The sequence below is a fragment of the Magnolia sinica genome, chromosome 17, assembly GCF_029962835.1.
Source record: "Magnolia sinica isolate HGM2019 chromosome 17, MsV1, whole genome shotgun sequence".
Taxonomy (NCBI): domain Eukaryota; kingdom Viridiplantae; phylum Streptophyta; class Magnoliopsida; order Magnoliales; family Magnoliaceae; genus Magnolia; species Magnolia sinica.
Window position 1 is genome coordinate 60,707,868 of NC_080589.1, and position 9,043 is coordinate 60,716,910.

The window sequence follows — 9,043 nt, forward strand, 5'->3', positions numbered from 1 at the left end:
TGAAATTAATTTAGTAATTTAAATTCAAACCTTGTAAATATACCATACATAGCTACTTTTGGATTAGAGGGGATCCTGTATCAGGGTGCCAAACACAACATGAGGATTTCGAATCCAGGGGTTTCAAATCCGGGGGGTTCCAAATGCACGCTCCCAAATAGGGCATTAGGGTAGCTCTCTTGCCTAATTTTTTTATACTCAATTTAAAAATTTTAATGTTTTTTGCCGTTGAATAACTAAAGCTACATTTGACGGCAAATGCTGTTGAATTTTTTCATCATTTTTCACCTATTTTCATTTAGTGAACCTTAACAGGTTTGATATCATGGCTAATTTGGTGCCTTCAGTTATAAGCATTTAATCGAACTCAAGTTAAGTAGGACTCTGCTACGCCCAACACTATTCTAATCACATGTTTAATTAAATATAAGTTGTTCGTTAACACGTGTCCCCTTGTGTTTGATTGAACTGCAACAGATTGGATAAGCCTACTTTTAGCTTGTCCCATTTTCATTGTGGACCGACAATGCTGATTGGGTTGGATTACATATGTGCACAAAGATATCTCCTGGCGTCTACAGTGCGTACGAGATATTGGTCAATTGATCAAAGAAAATGGTGCTGGGCTTAGGAAAAGCTACAACGAATTTCTAAAATAGGTAAGGGGTACTTGCAAAAAGCCAAAACATGGGGAGGTAGGTTAAATTACCAGAAAGTAGAGAGGAGTTGTTTACAATTATCCTCTGTTTCTTTCCATAACAGCAAATACGAGGTGGAAGGAGAGAGAGAGAGAGAGAGGGATAAGGGATGGAGATCGCACTGAGCAGCGGGTACAAGATGCCAGTGATGGGGCTAGGAGTGTGGAGAATGGAAGGAAAATCCATAAGGGATCTCATCCTCAACGCCATTCAAATCGGATATCGTCATTTCGACTGTGTTGGTACCTTCTTCTCTTTCCTCTTTTTCAATAATCCTTTCTTTTTGCCTTCTCATGCAAATTTCAATCTTTGAAGTCTGTAAGTGAAACTTCCCAAGCATCCAAATGACTCATCGCAGCATCATGATGCAATTGGGTGACCCCTACAAACCAAACTAAAGTAAAGAACATGGAGATATCTTGTTACAAGGAAGATGGTTTTAAGATAAAATGGAGGTGTCAATATCAAGAGAAAACAACCTGTGCCTGTATACATTGCATATACTATTTAAGTAACATCAGGCATTAACATTTCCCTGCTTTATTGTGCAACCAACTACTTGACCATTACCTTTCATGTGTGGAGGTGCTTCGTTCTTCGCTGTTTACTTGGGAACCATCTCTCCATGACTGTAGTTTTCTTTCATTCCCTTTGGTGGGGTTGCACATGCAATAGTTGGGTTGGGGGTTAATACTGGATGGAGTCATGTTTATACCAGTGTTTCAAATAGCGAATAGCGTGTAGCATAGCATTCACCGCTTCGAAGCATGAGGCGTAAGCTACATAATGTGTAGCCTAAGCTACATGTAACTTCTGAATTTTTAATCAAGGTGCTTAGTTACACCAATGTCATGATATTCTATACTAGATTAGAGTGATTAATAATGAAATTTAACAAATTTAAAGAAAGACCAGTACGTGTTTACTATAAAACACATATTACGATTCCTTAGGAAAGCATAGTGCAATCATGTATGTTTGTAAATCTTGCTTGAATTGCACCTGAGCAGTTGCAATGTCTAACTCAGCATCAATAACAAGTTTAGCTTGATCAGGAGCATTAGCTAACTCCTGTTCCAAGAAAGTTATGACCGCCTCATTCTTCGAAGGCTCTGACTTTTTTAGATCGGTTATTTGAATGTTATCTTCGATGTCCGCCTCAATCTTGCTAGATCTAAGTTCTTCCTCTTGCTTCCAGACTTCAAGATTAAGTATTTGTTGCTTGAGATTAGTTATTTATTCATCGATAGTTATTGAAGATTACTTTGAAGTCTTTAATTGCTCCTGGAGAGAATCGTGTTCTTTACTATAGCTCAAAATCATCAATGCAGCCTTTGAAGTTTTATCTTTAAGTAATAGCAACTCTTTCTAGTGAGCTAATACTTCTAGAGCAATAACCACATTTCGAAGAGCTTCTAATTGACAAAGACAGACATAAAAATGAGCCAGAGAATTATGCAAAGTAGAGGGGTTGATATTAGCCATCCTTGAAGTATGATCCAAAACTCCTAAAGAAATGTCCAAGATGGGCTACAGTGGGCATCGAGTCGAGTCGAACCGGATTAGGTCTAACTCGACTCGATTCGATTTTTCCAAGAACTTGACCCAAACTCGATCCGATCCGAATCCTTGCTAGGCTGACCCAAACCGAGTCCGACTCGGTCAGGGAAACCAAGTTGGATCGAGTTGAGTCTGTCTGAAGACGCTCGTGATAGGAAGGTAAAAGGAGGGTAATCGGGAGAGAGAGGGAGAGAAAGGAGGAGAGAAAGACAGAGAGGAGGAAAATCGGGAGAGAAAGAGGGAGAGAAAGGAGGAGAGCCAGGGCCAGACACTGTAGCCAAGCCAGTGAGTCCTAACCTCGGCCGGACCACCAGCGAACTCAGGCAAAATACATAGAGAAATAAAAATTAAATAAAATAAATGGAACCTACCCGATGAATGGAAGAGGATGAACGGTAAAGATGGGTTAATGCACTGCTGAGTGGCCAGATCAAGATGGGTGGATACGGCGCCGCTCGTTCAGGTAGAGAAGATGGGTTAGGTATTAGAGCTTTCGTTCAGGAGAGGGTAGTAAAAAAGTTTTTTTTAAAAAGTAAAAATATGTTATATAGGACCCTACCAGATCAGATCGGATTGGATCGAATCGAATCCCAGATCAAATCGGTCCGAATTGGGCACTGACTCGAACTCGACTCAATGAACTGTCACTCCCCAAACCCGAAAATCGGATTCATAGGAATCCCGATCGCCGAATCCGGTACCAACAGCCTCTGTAGTACCCCATTCTCGGCTCCTAGTGTCCATACACCAGATTCCGATCCTAAAATTCTATAAGGAGGATTTTTTTATACATTTAACTCGTAATAAGCACAACCACAAGATTACCCAATTCACAAAGGCAACATTATCATCACATATCCACTAATATAATCATTTGAGTACAATGCTGAAAGGAAAATACATCAATCAAAAATCATGCTCCAAAAGACCGCTGCACGCTCCAAGCTCAACACTGCTACAACCTAACATCACCTGCATGCATCTATCGTGCATAAGCTTATAAAAAGCTTAGAGGGTAGTGTAAGTGTGTGCACAAGGTAAGTGTCAATTATTCAATACAATGCCGTCATCATACAATACCAAAAATACTGGTAATCCATAAATCATACAATATCGGAATAAGCAGAAATACTGACAAGATCATGAATTATCAGGGTAAACAGAAATACTGACAAGATCATAAATCATACGATAACAGAGTAAACAGAAATACAGACAATTCCATAAGTTGATCAATATCAGAATACGCAATATAAAACAATTATGCAAATGAGGAGTCATATGCCACGGATGTAATGCGATATGTGGTGCAAATGGAATGACCATGCTGGAGTGTGAAGCCGGGATGATAGTACGTAGTATCGCAGGCTACGGGGTCCACCACAAAGGACTCCTATCCAAACCAGTCTCATACCTAAATTTGGATAGTCAGACTCAACGTAGTAAACTCCTGATCTCAGGTTAGTCACGCGCTCAACCGAAATCTTGGTCATACGAAGGTACACGTAACAAATAATTACGCACTACCAGCTCGAGTGGATACTGAATAAATGATTGAATGAGTATGCAACTCCTACTCAATAAGTCCACATATCAGTACGGTTCATCTCTGAGATCATCACTAGGGTTTAGTACACTGCAAATGGCACTGCCGCTCTCCTAACCACATAGTCCAAGTGAGCGTAAGAAACCTCACTATCCGTCTGGCCAATAGTCTGTCAATACCTATCTAGCACGTCGATAATGGACCTATTCTCGAGCTGGTCAAACTCAGACTAGCAATGCCCCCTACGCTAGAGCGGGTAAGACTACACCCCCTCCCAACCGACCACGACACAGGGGGAGACCCGGCCTCCTGGTATTCGGCATTCGGGCGCTCATGTATCCACTCAGTCTCGACATTGGGGTGTCCTCTGGTACCAAGAGGGTTTAGGGATTTTCACGCAGGGCTATCTAGGGCAACCCGATGCTAGAACAAATTTTCGGTGTCTTGTCTGGCCATCCACAATATGCCTGTGGAGGCTACGGCCTTGATGTCGCTAGGGCGTACAGTAATCATAATGTAAGATGCATGAGTCATACAATCCAGTCATGCATCAATCATGCGCATACCATGCACTCATGTGAGATAACCTCCGCCTATCAGGGAGTCTCATAACAACCTACCTAATGACATATGCAATGGTCAACCACACCTCATATCAAACATGTTGATGATGCGTATGGGCATGTATCATGATGCTATGCTTCACATACTCATAATCGGTATCAGTAACTGGCATCGACAATCGACCTCGACAATATGGACATTTAACCATCATTGCCCCCAAGGGATGGCTCACATGGGGCCTAACTTATAGTGGACCCATGGCCTCACACAAAGGCCAAATATACAGCACCATGGGTCCCACTCAAGAGCTTAATACACACCATGATGGGCCTTTCATAAGGGCCTAACGTATATCACAATGGGCTCTTTCGCCTGGCCCTCAAATGCATCATAATAGGCCTCATCACCTAGGCCCCAATATACATCACATTGGGCCTTAGACATGGGCTGAATATACATCACGTTGGGCCTCAAATACAGACCGCATATATATTACATTGGGCCTCGACAATCAGAATCGGCAATCGGCCATGACAAATCAGAATCGATAATCGGCCTGGATCGATAATTAGCAATCGGCCACGACGAATCAAAATCGGTAATCGGCCTCGATCGATAATCGGCAATCGGCCACGACAAATCAGGATCGGTAATCGGCCTCGATCGATAATCGGCAATTGGCCACAACGAATCAGAATTGGTAATCGGCCTCGATCGATAATCAACAATCGGCCACGACGAATCAAAATTTGTAATCGGCCTCGATCCATAATCGGCAATCGGCCACGACAAATCAGGATCGGTAATTGGCCTCGATCGATAATCGGTAATCGGCCACGACGAATCAAAATCAGCAATTGGCCTCGATCAATAATAGGCAATCGACCACGACAAATCAGGATCGGTAATCGGCCACGACGAATCAAAATCGGTAATCGGCCTCGATCAATAATCGGCAATCGGCCACGACAAATCAAAATCAGTAATCGGACTCGATCGATAATCGACAATTGGCCACGACAAATCAAGATCGGTATTCGGCCTCGATCAATAATCAACCTAACAATGCCTATGGGAAGGTCACAATGTGGACATCCAACCATCATTGCCCATCAATGTGGACATTTAACCAACATTGCTCCTAAGGAGTGGCCCATGTAGAACCAAATACATAGTGGGCCCGCGGCTTCGCACAAGGGCCTAATATACATCATCAAGGGCCTCATCTACACATCACATTGGGCCTCACTCAAATGGGTTGCAATGCATCATGTTGGGCCTCTGCAAGTACAATAAGTTAGGCCTCTTATATACTACATTAGGCCTTATCAAATGAGCCCCAAGTTCATCACATCGGCCGCACCAAATGAGCCCCAATATGTCAAATGGGCCAAACATACATCACCAAGGACCGCAGGACATGGGCCTCGAATATATCACACTGGGTTACAACCATGGGCCTCTCATGCATCACATCGGGCCTTGCCATCTCGGCAGAAAATACATCACAAAGGGCCTTAGCACGTGGGCCTAAAATACACAACAGATGGCTCTGCACATGGCCCTCAAGTATATATCAATGGGCCCTCATTACATCAAGTGGGCCGCATCTCATGGGCCTAATTATATCATATTGGGTGGGCCCTACATGGCCAGCATGTGGGCCTGCACCTTCCAAATGGGCCCACCAAATGAACAACATGGATGCACAACACATATATCATGGTATCCCATGAGGCTGGGTACGGTGCAGATGAAACAAATGGACGGCCTGGCAAAAATACATGCATCAAGGTGGGCCATACGTGCATCAAAATGGACATACGATGGGGATATATAAAAACATCATGGTGCGGCCCAAATAGCACCGTCCACAAGTGGGCAGTTGTGGATGCATAATACAAGTAGCAAGGTGGGTCCCACCTGCCCACATGTGCCACAGGTGTGGGCAGGGCTCCACGTCAAAACAAATGAATGGCTAGCGTGGATATTCACATACATCATGGGAGATTTCCACGTGTGGGGCCCACACTCTAGGGCAGCATGAACAAAATACTTACACCACGGTGGATCGCACCGTCCTCGCTGGACGGTGAGGATGCCACACGTGCAAATGGTCCATGTGATGGACGGCATGGATGGGATATAAATATCAATGGGTCCACAAAAAGGGACGGTTTGGATCAACACAGACATTATGGCGGTCCACACAGCACCGTCCAAACCTTGTCCAACATTATCCAACATAATCTGGATGGTGTAGATCATAATAAATAAATCAGGGTGGGTCTCATGTGAAATTTAGATCCATCCCATTCTCCCTGTAATACCAAAATAATAATAATAATAATAAAATAATAAAAGAAAATATCCTTTAATGTTAGACAGTATGAATATATCCCACATACATTAGGTGGCCACCCACCGTCCAGATGATGGGCGGCTGGGATAAAACACATATCTCATGATGGGTACCCACCGTCCAAACCTGCTGGATGGTGTATGTGAGACCCATACGTCAGGTGGATTCCACCAGATGGACGGTACAGGGGAACCCCATACATCACTGCAAGCTCTACCGTCCAGATGGGGGACGGTGGATGAAACACGCACATTAAGGTGGACTCCCATCGTCCAGTAATCTGGATGGTGAGGATAAGGCCCATACATCGTGATGAATCCCACAAGTGGGCCACACGTGTCATCAAGATGGACCCCACAGTAGGGATGAACGGTTTGATATAACACATGCCACGTGATCAGACTCACCGTACACCAGCCAATCAGCCTCCTCGGCAGATGGGTCCCACATGGGGCCTACCATAATATAATAATAATATTATTATTATTTATTATTTATTATTTATTATCATTAAATATTATTTTGTCCAGCAAAACAGATGAACGGCTGGATATAGAACATGTAACAGAGGTGGGGTCCATCATCCTACCCGATGGACGGTTGGATACAGATTGTATATACCAAGGCGGGGTCCATCATCCTACCCGATGGACGGTTGGATACAGATTGTATATACCAAGGTGGGTCCCATTCCACACATGTAGCATGCGTGGAATGGTCCCCACACATGCTGAGAATGGGTAGACAGTGTGCGTAAAGAACATGCATTACAATGGGTCCAACCACCGTCCTGATAGGTGGACGGTAGTGGATATACGACAAATACATCATGGTGGGTCCCACCCCACACGTGTGACACATGTGGGTGGGTCCCATGTCCAAGGAGGTGGACGCTTATAGATATAACCATGCGTCATGGTGGGACCACCGAGCTTCCTGCGCCACTAGAGGAGCACTGTCCAAATGACGGTGGGCGGAATACAAAACACACATTACAGTGGGGTCCACTGACGGTATCAACAGTTGATGCTGTTGGGGCCCATCATCCTTTTGGAAGGTCTGGATGTAACATTACCTCTTTGTGGCCCCCACAGAGCTTGCCGATGTCATATCAGTGGGACCCTCAAAGCTTGGTGACGTCAACTACACTAGCTATATAACTGGTGTGAAGTACCTGGCCAATCCGTTCAACCAGGTGAGTCCCTTATGGGGCTGGATGGTACGGATTTCTCACATATACAAAGGTGGGCTCCACCATGATAGATGGCATGGATACACCACGTGCATTAGGTGGGCTGCGTGACATCAAGAGAGAAAGGGAAAGAAGGAGAGAGAGATAGAGAGATCGGAGTAGTAGAGGGACTCCGCCACTATGGGTCTCTCTTAGATCACAACACGTACATCAAGATGGATCCCACCATGTGTGGTCCCTCAATTCACAAAATAAAATCACCAACCTTTGATCGCCTATTCCTTCTTCCGCGTATGCACTCTAGAGTTCCAAGGGGACAATTTCAACGGTTGAGATGATAATCCAAGGGGTGGTTTGGGTGGTAGGAAGGTGGGCCATGCCAAGCTTCTCTCATGGAGCTTGGACGATGGATTCTCATGGGTTGTGTGTGAGAATGAGAGAGAGATGAGAGAGAGAGGTGTAAGGGAGAGAGATGGGTCTGATGGGTGTGAATGAGTGATGTGTACTTGTGTAAGAGAGAGTACTTGTGTAAGAAAGAGTTGACTTTAAGGGAAAGGTGGTTGTACTTAGGGATGGGTGAGTGATGGAGTGTGATGTGTACTTGATTGATGGAATGATGTGATGTGTCGTAAAGATTCACTTGGTATTTGCAATGCGCGGCGTTTTCCTCAAACTGAACGCGGGCCCACATCTCCTGGCCCGGGTATTGCCTCGGCACGTAATACGCAGCGTTGGAACCGCGATGACGGCGCGGTCGCCTTGGTACAAGTCTCGGGTCAAGCCGACTCTGATATACAGGGCACGTCTAGGATCGTGTGCAAATGTTGATAACAGATTACGGGCCGGAATTCGACTGAGAGGATCGCGGGAGCCTATGGAACGGTACGGTCTAGGATACAGGCCTGACATGTATGGTCGGATCTAAGTGGACCTACTCGATCTGACCCGATCCTGGGCTTCGATTCGGGTCGTGTTATGCCCCAAATCTGGGGACGGATAGCTTCCATGATGCCCCGAATCCGGCACTCAACTTCCATACACCAAGTCCAGAGTTCGACACACTACAAGGAAGATTTGTGACTGAATTTTTTTATATATACATATAATAATACCTGAGCATA

At 44.6% G+C, this 9,043-nt stretch overlaps 1 long non-coding RNA gene across 1 annotated transcript; it reads right to left on the reverse strand.

Annotated features, from left to right (window-relative positions):
• Nucleotides 1-3,087: 3,087 nt before the first annotated feature.
• LOC131231339 (uncharacterized) lies at nucleotides 3,088-8,268 on the reverse strand. Its single transcript, XR_009164319.1, has 2 exons — nucleotides 8,188-8,268; nucleotides 3,088-3,230 (listed from the first exon to the last, which is right to left on the reverse strand). It is a non-coding gene; the product is annotated as an uncharacterized LOC131231339 (long non-coding RNA).
• Between the last annotated feature and the right edge of the window lie 775 nt (nucleotides 8,269-9,043).